Source organism: Ctenocephalides felis, unplaced genomic scaffold (assembly GCF_003426905.1).
Source record: "Ctenocephalides felis isolate EL2017-DRISC unplaced genomic scaffold, ASM342690v1 CF-g0.4_SCAFFOLD_03571, whole genome shotgun sequence".
NCBI classification, from domain to species: Eukaryota; Metazoa; Arthropoda; class Insecta; order Siphonaptera; family Pulicidae; genus Ctenocephalides; species Ctenocephalides felis.
The window spans coordinates 3,220,624-3,239,104 of NW_020539725.1; the positions used below are offsets into that span (position 1 = coordinate 3,220,624).

The 18,481-nt window shown below is 34.2% G+C and overlaps 1 protein-coding gene across 1 annotated transcript in view; it reads right to left on the bottom strand.

Annotated features, from left to right (window-relative positions):
* LOC113384923 (eIF-2-alpha kinase GCN2) overlaps nucleotides 1-18,481 on the bottom strand; it is a 635,046-nt gene that overhangs the window by 324,710 nt on the left and 291,855 nt on the right. The window lies entirely within an intron of this gene.

Sequence of the window (18,481 nt, forward strand, 5' to 3'; positions counted from 1 at the left end):
GAAATTCAATATATTGTCTATTTAAAAATTGTATATATTTATTCAGAATACATAATTTTTTTTTAATGGTGTTTGTTCAATATTAATTGAATAATATTTAATATTTCAGAATATAGGGTCAATAATTTGAATATGGTTTATATAAATTTTTCAATATGGTATAAATATTATTTCCACATATTCTCCTTTCATTCGGAATATGAGCGTAATATGGAAAAATGTTAAGCAAATCGTATAAGCTAAATATCATATTCCCGCATTCGTCCCTCATTACGAATCTGAGCGAAATATGACCGAATGTTAACAAAATCATATGGGCTCAATATTTGAAAATCATATTTAGCTTACATAAAAATCATATTCAGATCAGATTCATTGCTACTAGGGTATACATAATATGCAAACATACACATAACCATATACACATCACACAGACATACACCTACCTATATATAAAAACACTCACATATCCTCATATACATATCGCCATATTACACATAAACTTACACATATATACATACATACACACACATATATATATATATATATATATATACATATATACATACACATATACATACATACATCTGCCAATACACATATATATACATACATATATAAGTACATAAAAAGCTACAAAGTATTAATGAGATTCAGATATGTATCATGTAATATATTGGTATCTGTCCGTAAATTTACTGTGTTACTTGTATGGGCTATTAACATCGATTCTGCAATACTTCTTTTAAATAAATCTTGTTCATAATATAAAATGTGCGGATTATTGAAATCGAAACTATGGCTGTTAGAGATAGCGTCGTCTACAAGTGTACTTTTTTGTTGTATGTTATTATTCTTACTTTGTTTGCTTTGTAATTCGTGCTGTCTTAATTAAATTAATCAGTCCAATAATTAAAAATAGAATTAAATTTTTATTAGACAAACAATCAATTACCACACATTGCTCAAATCACTTCTCTGTATCAGAAAATAAATGTTTTGTGAATTTTCAATATATAGACAAAGATTTACACCTTTTATCTAAAAGGCTTTTTAATAAACATAATATTAACATATCCGTGTCACCCTTACTACAACTGCAAGACATATACACAAACATTAAAGACAATACACCTACTAAAAAAAGAAAAGATGTGGTGTACAAAATAAACTGTTTGAACTGTGAGTCATCTTATATTGGGCAAACATGTCAAAATTTAGAAAAAAGATTAAGACAGCACGAATTACAAAGCAAACAAAGTAAGAATAATAACATACAACAAAAAAGTACACTTGTAGACCACGCTATCTCTAACAGCCATAGTTTCGATTTCAATAATCCGCACATTTTATATTATGAACAAGATTTATTTAAAAGAAGTATTGCAGAATCGATGTTAATAGCCCATACAAGTAACACAGTAAATTTACGGACAGATACCAATATATTACATGATACATATCTGAATCTCATTAATACTTTGTAGCTTTTTATGTACTTATATATGTATGTATATATATGTGTATGGGCAGATGTATGTATGTTTATGTGTATGTATATATATATATATATATATATATGTATATATGTGTAAGTTTATGTGTAATATGGCGATATGTATATGAGGATATGTGAGTGTTTTTATATATAGGTAGGTGTATGTCTGTGTGATGTGTATATGGTTATGTGTATGTTTGCATATTATGTATATTATAGGCATTTAGGTATTGGTATATGTGACGTTTTGTACTGTGGGTATACGTTTGTGTATATGAATATGTATATAGATGTACATACATTTTCAATTATAACAATGTATAACAAATCTTATAAACAAACCATCTCATCATAGAATATTTTTTCTCCTAACGACATCTATTTTTCAACTGGACCCTAATCCTTTCTTCCTATCTGATTGCGTGACATTACAATTTCAAGTGGTTTTCAAGTGGGAGAGAATACGAACACCGAAGACCGTTGGTATTAAAAGAGCAGTGTGCAGTGAACGACTTGTAATGAAAAACACAAAATGCTAATTTAGATTTCCATATTTTAAAATTTTTTTAACACACTGATGATGAGACAAACCTAGTCTCGAAACGTTTGTGAAAATTATTATTTAATAAATTAGTGCAAGAAGAGTGTTGTTTGTTCATATTTCCAAATTAATATATATATATATATATATATATATATATATATATATAGAATTGGAGGATGTGTATTACTTGACCGTAAACGTAGTCATATTGCTGAGTTTAGTATTTAAAATACTAATGCACCTGAAGCCTTGCGCATTATTATAATACCCATCCTGTTTCGTCATTTCGATACTTAAGATTTGTTAAAAATATTTTTGTATCTATTCACATGTTTTAGTACTGTGTCAAGCTCTGCAAGTGATAGTTGGTGTTTTTTGTATTTTCAAAAATTAAATACAATTTAAATCAAATATTAAAGAATGTGTAGTATATAAGTAAATGTTTTGAAATTACACTGAAAACATACCGTGGTCATGGAAGGCATACCATGGCCTAGAAACGTCTGTAATTTCCAAATAAAGTGTGTGTTAAAATTCTTTTTTTTTTAACATTATCCAACAGCAATCAGAACATATTGTTTGGTTCAATATTAACTCAAGTAGAGTTGCACTTGAGTATAAAAGTTGGCATGGTAGATAATCCTCCAATGAGGATTACTAGACACTTAAAGAAGATCTGCTGGTTGTTTCTTCGTGAGTCTTCTGGGTTCAGAGTCCAACAGCAGCGGTTGTATGATGGAATTTACGTGGTTATGTAGCCGGGCAAAGTGGGATATGCTTCTTTTACTGATCACTTCTTGTACTGTTTCCATATGGAGGTCATTATGCAAGATTTCGTTGGATACATACCAAGGCGCGCTTGTGATAAGTCTTAAAATTTTTGATTGTTGTCTCTGTAAGGCCTTGATTCTGGTTTTGCTGGCCCCCCATCCCCAGAGCTCTACTCCATAGGTCCATATAGGTTTAATGGAAGATTTGTAAATAAGAAGTTTGTTGTACAGCGACAGCTTGGAGTGATGTCCTATTAACCAATACAGTGACCTGACTTTGCTTCGTATCTCTTTTATTTTTTGGTTTATATGTTGTATCCAGTTTAGTTCATGGTCCAAATGAATACCGAGATATTTGATGTTGGAGACCTCTGGTATAGCCTTGTTATTCATGCTGTCAGGAGGGCATTTACCCTTTTTCAGCGTGAAGGTTATATGGCACGACTTGCTTTCATTAATTTTTACTCTCCATTTTTTGGACCAAAGTTCAATTGAGTCTAGATGCTCTTGGAGTATCTTGCTGGCTACAATAGGATTAGAGTCGGTAGCCATTATAACAGTGTCGTCAGCAAAAGTTCCTGTAAGAGTGCCGTTGCAAGTCGGAATATCATGGGTATAAATGATATACAAAATAGGCCCCAGAGCACTTCCCTGGGGGACCCCGGCTTCAATTTTGCGAAATGTCGATACCTGCCTGCCTACTTTTGTCCGAAAAGTTCTGTCCGATAAATAGGATTTGAAGAATTCATAGTAATCAGGCATAATTTTGTTGATTTTGATTAGGAGACCATGATGCCAGACTCTGTCGACGGTTGGCTCACATCGAGAAGAGCTGCGGTGCAGTATTCTCCTTTCTCAAACAATTTGTAGATTTTGTCAACCACACGATGGCACTGCTGGATCGTTGAGTGCATTGGACGAAATCCAAACTGATGTGTAGTCGTGATATCTCATATTTAGTCGTGATATCTGACAAAATCATTTTTTCAAATAGCTTGGCAATGATGGACAAAAGACTTATTGGTCTGTATGAATCTGGTAATTCTGGATTTTTGCCTGGTTTTATAATTAATATAATTTCCGATTGCTTAAGCAATGTAGGCCAGTACTTCAGTCTATAGATGGCGTTGATAATGTATGTTAGTAAAACGTGTCCTTTTCTTGGCAGCTATTTCAGCATTTTAGGTGTTATTAGATCGATGCCAGGGGATTTCCTATTTTGCAGTGCCCGGGTGTGAGAAAATACTTGAGCTGGAGTGAATTTTGGAATACATAATTCTGCGCTACAATCTGTTGGAGTTCTGGCTATTACAACAGTATTATTGCCCATGGAAGGATTTGGCTGGAAAGTCCAAGTGGGTTCATTGGGAGTATTGATTTTTAGTGGGCTGTTGATTGAGTGCTGTTTGTTATTGGTTTTTACGGCACGCCAGATTGAATTGTCTTTTCTATTGAGATTGGTGATGTATTGGTCAAAACACGAGTTATTGTGTTCAAGCAATTTTCTTCTCAACTTGTTATTCAGATTGTTAAAAACAGTTTTATTCTTTGGATCGTGAGATTTTTGTCAAAGACGTCGAGCTTTGCGTTTTTCGGCAATTAATCTTTCAATTTCAGTACTTAATGGTTGATCGTCCTTCGGCTTTGATGGTGGTGTTGAGAGTTTTGCAGCGTTTTGTAGTACATGTATTAGATGATTTAGAGAATCATCAATGTCGTTCGGTGATTTCAAGCAAATCTTCAAGTCCAATCTTTCAGAAATATTATTTCTGTAACGTTCCCAATTTGTCCTCGAGTTGTGTAGAAAAGTTTCAGGAAAACTTACTGCGCAGGTGCAGCTCAGAGTTATTATCAAAGGCGGGTGATCCGATGACAAGTCGTAGGTTGAAATTATCGATATGTTAGACAGATTTAATCCTTTTGTGATGGCAAAATCAAGCAGGCCTGGGTGTTTGTGGGGGTCACTGGGCCAATATGTGGGTGACCATGGAGACACGACGGCAAGTTTCTTAGAGGTGATTGCTTTTTCGAGTTCACGACCTTTAGGCGTAGTTAATCTTGAACCCCAGAGTGTGTTCTTACAATTGAAGTCACCTCCAACTAGAAATCTGGGACCCATCGTGTTGAAGAATGCTTGAAACTGATCAGATTTGATGGTATGTCTGGGTGGGCAGTAAACTGAAGAAACCATAATGTCGAATGGTACTACGTTCACTAGTAATGTGGTGGCCTGTAAATAATTAGCATCGTATTTGTTTAGTTCTTGATGGCGTATATTTGACTTTATTAAAACTGCGCTTCCTGCATGACTGGTTCCATAAGGATGTGGCGTGTAGTAGGTCCTGTAGTTAGGAATGTTGAATGTAGCACCATATGACAAGTGCGATTCACTTATTAACAGTATGTCGGTTTTATGCCCGGTAAGAAAGTGAGTAATTTCGCGTCTGTGTTGGCAGATGCCATTGGCATTCCATATAGCAATTTTTAATAAGTTAGCCATTATTTTAGTTTACTTACCACAACATTACATTTTGTTGCATCATTTGTTTTATTACGTCCTTTAGGTCGTTGATTACGGATGTGATTGCAGAAACTTCTTGATTTACATGATTTTGTGTTTTTAGGACCTGTGAGTAGCTCAAGTGATCAGATGTTTGATTGATGTAGGAAATTCGTTCCCGGTTTTTAGTAATGTTTGGCTGCGAATGGTTCTGATGCTGGGAGAACGAATTCGTTGAGTTTTTGTTGTGTTTCGGAAAAAATGGGCAACCCTTATAGTTGGCGGGATGTTCGTCGCCGCAAAGGAAGCAGCAGGCTGGAGTGTCCTTTGGTTTTTTACACGCAGAAGTAGGATGATCATCACCGCATTTTAAACATGCATAAGAGCGGTTGCAATATGTCCTAGTATGTCCCCAGAGCTGGCACCTATGGCACTGGATAACGTCCTTGGTTCGTCTTGGCGGTTCAAAAAACACTATTTGGTTCATTAGCTTGTCAATTTTGTAAATCGCCGAATTGTTACTATTTGGTTCTAGATCCACGAAAAATATATTTAACGGTTTTTTTTTGTAATGCGCTGTTTTAAGTTTGTAATGCTTCTCACTGTATGTCCGTATTTCTCGATGGCTGTTTTGATTTCATTTATATCAGTTGTATAATGCATATATTTGAGCACCTCTCTAAATGCACGCTCGCTGCTTATTTGATAGGTGTGGAATATAATGTTGTTATTTTTCATAAACCTGACGGCATTTCTATAAACGTCTGCGTCAGTGACGTTAATTTTAACTATATCATTAGGCAGAGTTTTCGTGATAAATTGACCCGGTTGTAAAGCGGCACTAATTGTTTGCATCATATCGGCAAAATCATTGACATTGTATATATAAATTGGGGGCGGTTTTACGGTTGCAGCAGTCTGACTGTTTGTTGTGTTTGTATTATTATTACCGTTAGCGGTGTTACTTGGCGTTTCGTTTGATAATACACTAAATTTGTTGGTCAATTCCAGAGGATTGATTTTTGTACCACACACTTTACGCTCTTTAGCACTGCACGGAACTGTCTGCCACTTGTGTATATTTGCCGGCACTATATTTGTCACTGGATTAGCACTGCTACAACACGGCTGCTCGATTGAGTTGTTAATATTGTTGTTAATATTTGGAGATGCTGTTATTTCACTTTGATCACTTTGATTTTCGTTGTAATTACTTAACATATCACTATCATCATCAATTGAGTTCAATATGTTCATAACCGATGCAATTGTTGTTCCAAGTGATGAACAGTTAGTGTTTATATTTATGTCAGGCGGTCGGCCGGGGCGATCGCCTACGTTCGACGCCATTGTTCGTATGACTCACTCACTCAGGTATACAATAATTTGTTTTGATTGATGTGCACTGGTCGGTGTCCCGAACAGAACTGTTAGAAATCTGAGTGTGGTGGATTATTTTTAAGCCAGAACATCTGGTGTAACCGTCGCTGTAAAATTGTAAAACATTATTACATATAACGGTCTGGAAGAATTTTGTTAATCCCGTAAATAGGGAACGATCCTGCCCATGCTCGCCCGCTCTTATAATTAGGTTATAAAATAAGACTATAAAATGTATTGCGTCAGGCCTGAAATTCAGATAAATATTCAGTCTAGTTTTAACGCGCTAAGAAGAAGGACATGTTTGTAAGATAATAGTTAAATATACTCAACGTAAATATAAAACAGTGTTTAATTTCAAGTACAATCATCGTGGAGATTTCACATTTCGCCGATTATAAAAATTACAGTCCATTATCAAAGCATGAACCAGTCGCCGCAGTGTAAATCGCTCCATTTGGCCATCTTCGACGAATTTCAACACTGATTCAAAGCACCGCCGTAATCTAATACTGATACGATAGCGACGACGGATGCGACCAGCCTGCTATTTTGAGGCATTCACCAGGAACGTGAAGCACCATCTCAATAACAGTGATTTCTCCAGTACGATTTTTTTGAGTCCACTGATACCGCCACATTTTCCGTCAAATCAACACTACAACAGACAGGCCATAATTTTATTTCATTTTATAAGCTGGACATCTGGACAAGCTGGACAAGCTGGATCTTGCTCTAAGATTATGGGCTAAATTCGTTAATCTTTAGGTAATTAAATCTTATGAAATATTATATTAGCTATTATAAACATCACTAATTATTGGTTTATATATTTGTTAATTTATTTATACCACAACTTATGTTATTCATGTGCTAAACTCCAAATCTAATAATATTAAATTAAAATTGTTAAATAATCAGTTAAAAATAGATTTAAATTCTGATATAACCGCTGGTATTGCATAACGCCCATTATACGTAAAATTTTGTAACGGTTTGCGCTTCCCTATCAGAACAGTAAATTAAGTTACCTTTAGTTCTAAAAACAACGAATTAGAAGCCACAAAGATTAAAATCATATCTTGAAATGTTAAATAATGATAATTGTGAGCAACATTCTTCAGAAATGATAAAGAGTATTAAAAGTATGTTTGATAATAGATCCGCGGAATACGAAAGGGGTGGGGCAGCCATCCATGACTCGTTTGACGAGCAGAATGAAGACGTTTTAATAGATAATAATCTTTATCTAAAACCAACCATTAAATTCACGCATCACATAGACAATTCAAAAAGTACACAAAATAATTGTATTAATCCAGCCATAAAATTACCGAACATTCAAATTCCAACTTTTGATGGTAAATATAACAAGTGGATTAGTTTTAGAGACTTATTTACACCCACAATCCAGAACTATATTAATTTATCAGATGTCGAAAAACTGTACTATTTGAAATGACATGTGTCGGAAAAAGCTGCTGCTATAATTAATAATATAGCCCTTACTGACAATAACTATTCTGAGGTATTGGCTTTGTTATCTGCAAAATTCTTGCAATAATTGCCTATTCACATTTACAAAAAATTATGGATATTCCAACGTGTTCGAAAGGTACATACAAAATTTTAAAATCCTTTTTGAATATTGCGCAGCAAAATATAAATTCTCTCAACGCGTTGGGCATACAAGTTGAAAATTGGGATCTTTTAATGGCCTTTTTATTATTAAATAAATTGGATACTGATACCAAAATAAAATTTAATACCTTTCGATCACAAAAGGAATTGCCGACTATAGGGGAACTTTTTAAGTTTTTGCAAAATAGTTATTTGGCGTTGGAGCTTTCTCGTAAGTTAGACATACAACCAGACAAAACTCATTTCAAACCAAAGGCTTTGGTTTCGGTGTCGATTACTCAAGCGATAGTTTGCCAGCTCTGTACGAATGCACATCATCTTTTTAAACGTAACAAATTTATTAAAAAAACAGTTTTAGAAAGGTTAGTTTTTATTCACGAAAATAAAATGTGTTTAAAATATTTAGGTGGCGGACATACAATCCGATCATGTAAATCAAAATATAAATGTAAAATGTGTCATAAACCTCATAACTCTTTATTACATTTAGAACAGAGTCTGCAAACTAAAGCAAATAACCCGCGATCTCCCGGACCTGCGGTACTATCTGCATCACAAGTTTTGAATGCTAATTTGAATAACACGAGCGCTTTTTTACCGACTATTTGCTTATACGTCGAACATATTTCAGGGGAAAAAATTCGTGTACTGTGCATTCTAGATACGGGTTCTGGTATAAATATTATTACCCAAAGGTTGGTGAATTCTCTAGGTATAAACACTGTTCCAAGTTCCGTACAGCTGACTGGAGTTAATGGCATCAATATAAATGACGATTCAATTGCACGTGTATCGATTTCAAACGCCTCTTCTAGTTTTTCAAAACAGCTATCGTTCGTCATATTGGAAAAAAATACAAATAAAGTACCTTCGAATTGTATAAATCCGTCCCAGCTAAAAGGCATGGGCGTGTTTCCATACAGAATCGGCCCCACCCTGGTATTTAAATGATTTTGATTAAATTCGAAAGGTATAAACGAAAAACGAAAAAGAATTTGTCGAGACGCGCGATAACGACGAGCCTTATGCTTGCTCGTCGCTCTTGCAAAGCGACTTTACATGGGTGTTCTTGTACCGGCAGCGCGTGTACTAGCTTCAGTTTTTTCAACTTTTCACCACGAATTTCCACCTACATTTAAATGAGTTTTTGAATAACAGAAAAAAAATGTACAGGCCTTTCGCATGATGTTAGAAAATGGAAAATAAAAAATCATTTTCATCTTTTCACGTACTAACAAATAATTTTTTCGCATTATCTGTTATCAGCAACATAGACCAGTTCAGTATAAATCGAATGACGTTAACATTTTTTCGATATCTCTCATATTTCCGACAAAAAGTGAGTTTGAAAAAAGGGGCCACTTTCACATGTTTTCACTGATATCTCGGCCAAATGATGAGCTACGGATTTGAAATTTGGTATTTCGTTTAACTTCACGCACCGTAATTAAAAATTCGAGTAATGAAAATAATCTACAATTGTTTTAAATCATTTCAAATAAAAAAAGAAAGGTCTCGAGCTCCGCAAGATTTATAGCTAATTAGTGGTGCATGGCATCGTGCCTTAATGCAAATTGCTGCTGGAACTTCACGAGCCGTAATTAAAAATTCGAGTGATGACATTAGTGAGAATTATCAGAAATATGCTTGGTTAAGTCAACGAACAATTCCTGCCGCAAAGAATAATGATGTACACACACTAAATTTCACCATTCAATCAAAAATTGCTGGCGATTTGGTGACATACCAATGATTCCGACTGGTTTTCCGCTTGATTTCAAACGATTGTAATTTCCTTGCGTTCGCAATAACAAGTCGCAAGGCCAATCGCTTAGTGTTTTCGGGATAAATTTCAAATAGATTATTTAGAAAATCATTGTTTTTCACATGGGCAGTTATACGTTGCCTGTTTCACGAGTTGGAAAACCATCCGCTTTGGTTGTGTTAACGCCAGACCAAAAAACAAAAAATGTAGTTTACCATAGAGCACTTCAATGAAACGGATAATTTGCGGATTCACTTTTATTTACTTAGAGAAGTTCAACTCAAAAACACATCATTTTTGTAATCGAAATAAATTCTTTACTGTTGTGCAATAAAATCAAATTTTTCCTTTTCAAATATAAAACAAACAAAAAATTTCTTCATCTTTCTCACCATCATTTTTTTTTAAATGTTTTACAATAAAATGTTGTTCGACGCCTTTCTCCTGGTGCTTTTCTGTCAGAACAGACAATACAATCCTTTTTTCTTTCTCTCGCATTTAGAATATGCAACTGATTAGTCAGTATATTTGTTCATTTTTGTGCTGTCATAATGGTTTCTTTTTTTTCTATTATATTGTCTAATAATTCATTTGTAAAATATAAAGTAAAATAATCTATTGGATGTTTTATATTGCTTGGTATTTGTAGTCAAGGTGTTTGTTGATGTATGTCAACCTCAATTATTGAAGGAGAATCGACACATTCGCTAATGTCTTCCCGCTCTTCATTTAATTTGTCGAACTTCTTCTTCTTTTTGTTGGTTGAATAATATCTTCGGTGCGAATAGTAATTTCGTAAAATTTGTCTTACTGATTAATTCACAAAATTTACCAGTCGTTTTGCCATATTTAAAAGCGCTCGGTCGTTATAAATATTAAAAAAAGACTATATAGCAAAGAAAAAGGCTAAAAATACGACTAAAATAACTTAAAATTATTTTCAAAATACAACACTGTTTATCACTGCTATACGTAATTTATTCAATTTTTCGATGCAGACTCACAGAGTATGTTTGTCCACTCAGGTGGACAGCCGTCCCCAAAGTGTTAATAAGGTAAATACCCACGAACATAGTGCGTATATACAACAACAACAGTTACAAGAGCGAATTAACTCTATGGGGACGGCTGTTCACCTGAGTGGACAAACACACAGGCTATTTTATAAATTACAAAAAATTATATATAGCAGTGATAAACAGCGTTGTATTTTGAAAATAATTTTAATTTTTTTTTTGTATTTTTAAACTTTTTCTCTGATATGTAGGTTTTTTTCAAATATTAAAAACGACCGAGCACTTTTAAAAACGACTGGTAAATTTTGTGAATTAAGCAGTAGTGAAAATGAGTTTTAAATGGGCATTCGTACAGACAAATTTTACGAAATTACTATTCGCACCAAAGATAGTGAAGAATGTGATTATGATATTATTAATAAAAAAAAGTAGAAGTTTGACAAATTACATGAAAAGTGGAAAGACATTAGCGAATGCGCCGATTATCCTTCAATAATCGTGTTTGACATACACCAACAAACACCCCGACTACAAATACCAAGCAATATAAGACATCCAATAGATTATTTTCCTTCATATTTTACAAATGAATTAATAGACAATATAATAGAAAAAACAAACCATTGTGGCAACAAAAAAATGAACAAACATACTGACTAATCAGTGGCATATTCTAAATGCGAGAGAAAGAAGAAGGGCGAACAACATTTTATTGTAAAACATGTCAAAATCAACCAGCTATGCACTTTCGAAATTGTTTTGAACGTCACAAGTCTTGATAAAATGATCAAAAATAAATTAATATTATAACTGTATGTCCTTCAATGACCATCAATTTTTATCAAACAAATTGCATAACATACACAATGAAATCAAGTTACAGTAAGGGTTAATAAACCAATAGTTTATGAACGAAGAATAAATACTGTCGTTAGCGTAATAGAACTTGAAAACGAGACTTCATAGGCTTCGTGGCAAGACGTCAGGACAAATAAAGTCGCGTGAGTCAAGCGAAGGTAATTTAACACTTTCGGTACGCGCGGTACATATGTGTACCACAAAGTTTGAACATTTCTGGACAGTTGAATTTATTTATAAAAGCAATGCAATTTATGCCACGACGAAATGTAAGTGTTTAACTGTGATATAAAATACATATGACCCGTAAAACAGCATTTAGTTTAGAACCAATCGCGTTTTGTTTCTCACCCGCCCAGACCACGTTGCAAAAATCAGACTATTTTCAATAAAATATAAAAACTTCTTGCGATTTTCGGTGATTGTGAGTCATTACTATGGACAAAAAAGCGAGATAAATTAGGCAAATATAACTATGTTTTAAACATTTTGTATTTATTAGTAAATTTGATTAGTGGTACACATACGAACCAGCCGTCTCTTACGCTAGTATAAATGTGTAAGATCTCAAATAAGAAGTAGTTAAAAAATCGTAAATATGTATTTTTTTCTTTGACTTGTTATTTATATTACAAATATCGAAATACAAGAGAAATATTCATAAGCTGTAAATATCGCAAAGGAAATGTGTACCAACAAAAAGCAGCCTTCCCAACTATCCCCCGATTATTTAAAATTATTGAAGTAAAACTTCTTTAGGCGCGACACGGGTGTAAATCGGTACAAATGCAACGGAAATTGTTGCGGCAAGGTCAAGTGAGAGTCATTCGCTTTCGATGATATAATTTCTATACGGGCGATTCTGATTGGTCGTATTTGTGCAAGGCTTCTTGGTATGCGTGACGTATATTGTACGTACGCACGTATATTATTATACGTGCGTACGTCACCGAAAGCGTGAAGCATATTGTTCAAATTTCCGGTGTTATATCAAAACATTTTAAGGTTAAATAGTAGAATAAATCGTGGGTTAATAAAAAATGTCAGGATCGGAAGAATATTTTATCCCGTCCCCCATAAATAATTGTAGAGCAAATAATGAAACAAATGAAAAATCTGCGCTGCGTAAGAAATGTAAGTTTATTGAAGTAATTTGTATTATTCGAGTTTTTCGAGGTTACTATATACCTTTGAAGTTATTACTAAAATGTAAAATATTTTTATTGGCAACACAGATACTACAGTTGCTCAAAGAATGAAACTGTATCGCCAGCAAAATAGTCAAAACAAACAGGCGTATGTTAATTTCAATTACATGAAATTCTACAAACACAATTACATGATAAGTAGACTTGTCAAAAAAAAATTCTTTATTGGAAATTTAAAGTAAGTTTACATGTTTCTCTTTTATAATGGCTATGAGGACTAATTTTAATTTATTATAATAGTAATTATAAATATTGATGCAGGTTCAAAGCCTCTTACAAACTCTGTAAGATCAAGATTACATCGTCAAAGAAAACAACTGCAGGAAAAAATCGGTTACTGCCAATTTATTAGAAAATCTTGAGCCAGAGGTATCAATTTAGATGTTAATGTCAACACCAATGACATAAGTAAGAATCTTTTCAAGCTATTTGACTCCTGAAAAATGCTACAACTATTCACATTTAAATATATTATTCTGTTATCTTTTTAGATGAAAGTACTGTTGTTACTTTTTCTGATACAGCAACTACATCACGCCAATTGCAAATTAATGATTCTGCATATAATGTGACTAATAATGTAATAAGAACTGTTCTTTTGCAAGAGTCAAATGAAGTATTTGAACTTCTATATAAAGACTCAATTTACAAATGATAGCCATGGCTATGTATGTTTTGTGTTTAAATTTTAAATGAAGCTCAAAAACAAATTCTTAATAATGTTTTTTTTGAATATGGATTCAAATAATCAGGTTGTATGTCAAACTTGTCGAAAGGCATTAATGTGTGCATCACGAGTGTTACCAAATTACTAATAAACATTATTCAAAATTGTTATATGATGTATTTATTTTTAGTGAACTTCTAAATTTGTACAGTAGCAAATAAGTTTTACTTCAATTGCGTGTGATCCTTACGCGCACTCTTTTTTATGATTTTTACTTCAACATTAAAATTATTATACAAACCGGCTTTTTAAACAATTTTTCGAATACCGTCCCGAAAGGGTTTAAGAATGATATAGTAAGATCGAATAGATGTTTAGCTTACTAGCTTCAACATCGAATACACAAAACGATTAGTGGTGTATGGCATCGTGCCTTAAGGCAAAATGCTCGAACTTCCGGTAGCATAATAAAATATTTGAAGAAAATTAAATGTTTTCAAATAGATTATTATAAATCAGTCTTCGTTCAGACTTCGAACGATTCACATCGCTCAGCCGATACCATTCATTTACATAACAAGTAAAAGTGTAAGCAATAGTGTTTTTACCTGTATCAGTACCTGCGACAGTGCCCGCATTGCGTAGTTTATACCGACAATCACGTGTCCCCATTGCGGGGAACATGGCGTTGTTTATAAACACAGTGACATTTATAATTATTATTTTCATCGTGTCAAATAAGTGTCATTCAACAAGTTAATTTTTCGAAGCCTTAAATCATGAATAATATTTCAGAAAATTTTATCACTGAATCACAACAAATTCTACAAGATGATTCTACAACTAACGCAGAATTTGTCGAAACGCATATTCTACCACAAATAAATCAACCGCGAACTTTCTCGCAAACGTCAGAACATATCGAAATGCTTCCAAGTGACAATAATTCGCAATCGCACCAATTATTCCTGTTCCAGCTATTAAAGAAGTAAACAACACATGGGCCAGGACAGGATAAAGTCAACTTGTTTGCCAACTTTTTCGAACAAATTTTTCACCCTCTGCCACAGCAATGCAGCACCCAGAAAGAAGAGTTTATTCACAATAATCTAAAATATTCTTCAACATACGGCGACCATTTAGACACCCGCTTTCCTCTTTCTGTAGTAGAACTTGAAATAACAAAGTCAAAATCAGGCAAAGTCCCTGGGCATGATCAAATCACGATACATATGCTGAAGCAACTCCCACAAAAAGCCTTGAGATGTCTAACCATTCTGTTCAACTCCATTATCAGACTAAAAGTATTTCCGTGTTCCTGGAAAATTGCAAAAATAATTCTAATACCAAAACCTGGCAAAGATCCCACTCTGATGGAATCCTACAGGCCAATTAGCTTACTGCTCATCTTGTCTAGAATTTTTGAAAAATTACTGCTTAAGAAGATCCATGCAATTTTGAGTAACAAGAACACAATTCAATCAATCAATCAATCAATTTGGCTTTTGGAAACTCCTCTCAACAATCGAACAAACTCACAGAGTAGTCCAGGAAATCAACTCATCTTTACAAGAAAAAAAATTGCTCAGCCGCATTTCTAGATGTCTCACGGGCTTTTGATAAGGTGTGGCACACCGGTCTTCTCTACAAGATAAAAACAAACCTTCCAGCTAATTTATACCAACTACTTTTGGGCGTTTTGGGTCCCACATTATTTTTATTATTTACCTCAGACATGCCTACCACAGCTGACACCAACATCGCCATTTTTGCAGATGATATCTGCATTCTATCGAAACACGAATGCCCTACAGCTGCGTCTAATGCCCTGCAACAGCATTTAATTTTAGTACAAATGTGGCACAAATTTTGGCGACTTGAAATTAACAATCGGAAATCATCACACATCACCTTCGCGTTAAGAATGGAAACATGTCCGCCCGTCTCAATCAATAAGGTTCAACTACCTCAGCTTGAACATGTAAAATACCTGGGGTTTCATTTGGACAGAAGGCTTACGTGGAAAAATCATATAATGAAAAAACGTTTCCAGCTTGAAGAGAATTTCAAAAAACTTTACTGGCTGTTGGGTCCGAAGTCTAAACTATCCACAACAAGCTTCTTGTATACAAAGTCGTCCTAAAACCAATCTGGACTTACGGCCTTTCTCTCTGGGGTAGTGCCAGTCGATCTAATATAAACATCTTACAGAGTATGGTCTTCCAGGTATGTACCTAATTGGCTTATTCAACAGGACTGCAACATACAAACAATAGCGGAAGAAATTAGTACATTTTCTGCGAAATATAAGTCAAGATTGGAGAAGCATCCAAATGAACTAGCAAAGGACCTACTTTCTGCGAACACTGTCAAGAGACTAAGAAGATTAGTTTCATTAGACTTAGTATAGTTATATATTTATTTAGTGCTTGTAATTTTTCTCACATACTTATATTTATTATCTGCTTGCAATTATTGTCACACATTTACATGTATTATACCAACTTGAAATACTGCCAATGGGTAGTATTTTGAAAACTTATTTAATAACTAATCACAACAATTACTGAATGCCTTCTCAGGCAGTTGTAGTTGAGATGAAAATAAATTAAAAAAAAGATTATTATAAATACTGTAACTTATATACGTTTAAATCAAATTTAAAATGAAGGGCATTGTCTACTAAGAATTATATAAACTGGATAGCAGTTGAGCATATTAATGAGCTTTAGAACTTAAGCCAGAGTTAAAATTAAAATCCGAATTATTTTCGATATTAAAAAAAAAGAAAATTCGGATTTTTTTCTGGTGGCTCACGAATCACGTCCTCCACTTCGCGCGCGTGCTTCTTTTTCAGGGGCGACTACATAATTTTTTTTGTGTTTTCGTTGGATATCGATGCAATTTCGAACTGTGCTTCTACTTGCGCAAACCATAGATCCGGGCTATTGTTCCAGAACGGTGGTATTTTTACTGCAACTCGGTTAATTGTGTCGTTTGAGGATACATGAATTGAGGCAGATTCAGATGTGGAACTCTTCGTATCTTCGAAGGCGTTTTGTCAGTATTCTTAACTGATTTTTTCATGACGGCCAGATTATAAGATCACGTCGGGGTCATCAATTATGTGGGTATCATCCACATATATTTCTATTTAAATAACTCGAATATTATTTATTATACTAATTTAATAATACGATATTACTTAATATGTTAGATATATTTACATCGAAATTATAATTTATTATTTTCTTCTTCTGACTGGGTAGTGTTTGTGGTGCCAGGTCAGTAATTGTTGACTCCTTGAATGTTTGAGGCGAAATCGACTTAGCCTGTATTGCGTGTGCGTTAAATACCCTCAGCGGTAAGGAGTGGGGATGTCTGGGTATATTGATAGTGGCATCTGGTGTAACGTAGGCGGATCCCATAAGGGGGGACACCATTCAAGTTGAGTCATAACTGGTGACGCCATCAGTTGTCAAACCTCTTATATAGATGGTTCCCACACATACAAACACAACGCCCACACGTACACACACCCATCACACGTCTATTTTTTCTAAGGTGTGCCCAAATGTTCAAAAACCTGTAAAACGTAAAGATATGCAAAAATTTTGACTCTACGGAAAGTTATAAATAATAAAGTTGGAAATATTTGGTTCATCAATAAAGTCAGTTTCCTTAATCTGTTGTTTCAGCAGGTCCGACGATATGTGGTCTATCATTGCTCCCTCGACTGCACTTCTAAATACTCGTATGCACGGTCACTTGTCGTCACCGTTCACTTTCTGTCGTGTCGTGTTTAAAGATTAATTACCAAATATTGATATATTGATAGTTCATTAGAGTTATAAAGAACGCTAAAGAAAACATCGCAATCCTAATTTAAAATCGGCTCACAAGCTTTTAGTAATATGTAACAAATATTTTGTCGGACAAAACTTTGAACGGGCCCTTGTAGGAATTATGCAACAGTCTTTTGGGGCCGTCGTTTCGAAGGCAGACACATTTCGTGTTTGACATTTCCTAGAAGATAAAAATTGATTTCTTCACATGGCTCGCAACGGTCACAGATCCAAATATCTCCATCTAGTTTCGAAGATTATTTAAAACAAAGGCCTCGCATTGTTCCAGGTGACTGTCTCACCATACTACACCTCAACATCTGTCGCATCGTACTATACCTCAACATCGGCGAAACGTAAGTTCAACAATCAGTACTATAGCATATTATTGCAACCTTCAGCTGTGTATAAAATTGTTTGACGAAAATCCGGTTGAGCAGTTTGAATTCTTATTTCTGACTCAAAATCCAATTTGAGAAAAATGCTCCTACCACTGCTTTTTCGTCTTCTATTATGATTGCTCCAGATGAAGAAGCAAAACGTTCCACGTATGTTGGTAATAATGAAATAATTTTAATAATGACATGATCAGCATGGCGATATCCTTCTCTTCTATAGGAATCTGATTGTAAGCTTTTCCTAGATCTATTGGTAAAATTTCTTCTACGACCTTTTCCATATTCTCTATTTCTCAAAATTTGGTCTCCATTTCTCTCCTTACTTCAAATCTATTTTTTCACAAATTTTCCGAATGCCGTCTCGTGAATCTGCTCAAATAGCATCAAAATC